Source organism: Trachymyrmex cornetzi, unplaced genomic scaffold (genome assembly GCF_001594075.2).
Source record: "Trachymyrmex cornetzi isolate Tcor2-1 unplaced genomic scaffold, Tcor1.1 scaffold1480, whole genome shotgun sequence".
In the NCBI taxonomy this organism is placed as follows: domain Eukaryota; kingdom Metazoa; phylum Arthropoda; class Insecta; order Hymenoptera; family Formicidae; genus Trachymyrmex; species Trachymyrmex cornetzi.
Genome location: NW_017296071.1, coordinates 96,593 through 98,500, shown reverse-complemented (window position 1 = coordinate 98,500; position 1,908 = coordinate 96,593).

Sequence of the window (1,908 nt, the reverse complement as noted above, 5' to 3'; positions counted from 1 at the left end):
CATGGCAAGATGTGGATCTGCAACAGAAATTGGACACTATACTGCAATAATCCCACGCCCCGGAAATTGCTGGAAGGAATATAATGACCTAACGTCATCAGAGAAAAATATTAAAAAAGTGTATGACGTAAATCCACATCTTATAGTTTATAAGTCAAACAAATAAATATGATGACACAAAGAATAGATACACTGTTATTTAATATCGCAAATATTGTACAATTAATTCCTAAAACTGTAAAACTAATTTTCATAGTATACTTACATGTGCTCATGTACAGCAATCCATGAAAGCGAGTAATGTTCCGAATAAAATTCCACTTTGGGAGATACTCATAGAGCAATTAATTCTACAAACATTTTGATACCAAAATGAGCTGAGCAATTAATTGCTTTAAGGTACATTACTCTTGTGCGCGAGCCAGCACAGCCACACTCTTGGTCGAATTTTTCGACTTAAACAGTGAGCAAAAAATTCCGATTTGCTATATTCTTAGAGCAATTAAATCTAGAAACATTTTGACACCAAAATGAGCTGAGCAATTAATTGCTTTAAGGTACTTTATTCTTGTGCGCGACCCAGCACAGCCACACTATTGGTTGAATTTATCGACTTAAACAGTGAGCAAAAAATTCCGATTTGCTATATTCTTAGAGCAATTAAATCTAAAAACATTTTAACACCAAATTGAGCTGAGCAATTAATTGCTTTAAGGTACTTTACTCTTGTGCGCGACCCAGCACAGCCACACTGTTGGTTGAATTTATCCACTTAAACAGTGAGCAAAAAATTCCGATTTGCTATATTCTTAGAGCAATTAAATCTAGAAACATTTTGACACCAAAATGAGCTGAGCAATTAATTACTTTAAGGTACTTTACGTTTGTGCGTGACCCAGCACAGCCACACTATTTGTTGAATTTTTCCACTTAAACAGTGAGCAAAAAATTCCGATTTGCTATATTCTTAGAGCAATTAAATCTAGAAACATTTTGACACCAAAATGAGCTGAGCAATTAATTGCTTTAAGGTACTTTACTCTTGTGCGTGACCCAGCACAGCCACACTATTGGTTGAATTTATCGATTTAAACAGTTAGCAAAAAATTCCGATTTGTTATATTCTTAGAGCATTTAAATTTAGAAACATTTTGACACCAAAATGAGCTGAGCAATTAATTGCTTTAAGGTACTTTCCTCTTGTACTCGAGCCAGCACGGCCACACCCTTGGTGGAATTTTTCGACTTAAACAATGAGTAAAATAATCGGGAATAGAGCAAAAAATTAGCAAAAAAATAGCCCTTCAAGAATATGTACTTGATTTTTCATTTGCCGCTTTTTTTCTTTGTGGCTGTGCTAACTTTGGTCTTAAGCTAGCACAGCCATGGGTTTTAGCGAATTGGCTGGAGCAAAAAAACCGGGAATAGAGCAAAAAATTAGCAAAAAAATAGCCCTGCAAGAATATGTACTTGATTTTTCATTTGCCGCTTTTTTTCTTTGTGGCTGTGCTAACTTTGGTCTTAAGCTAGCACAGCCATGGGTTTTAGCGAATTGGCTGGAGCAAAAAAATCGGGAATAGAGCAAAAAATTAGCAAAAAAATAGCAAAAAAATGTGGTATAGGTCGCGTTTGATTGTGCTGAAGTAGCTGTACCAGCTTAATAGACGTACAAGCTACTGCAAGTCCTGCAAGTTAGGGTCTGAGCACAATAGAGGAACAGGAATTAGATATTAAAATTTTAACCTATTAGAAACTGATTACATCGGAATACACGGTTTCTGATAGGTTGAAATCTTAATATCTAATTCTTGTTCCTCTATTGTGCGCAGGCCCTTAGAACCAGTAATGCAAACTCGTGTCCGCTTGCAGGACATCAACAGCGCCATCCATCAACACGGAACAGCGTAG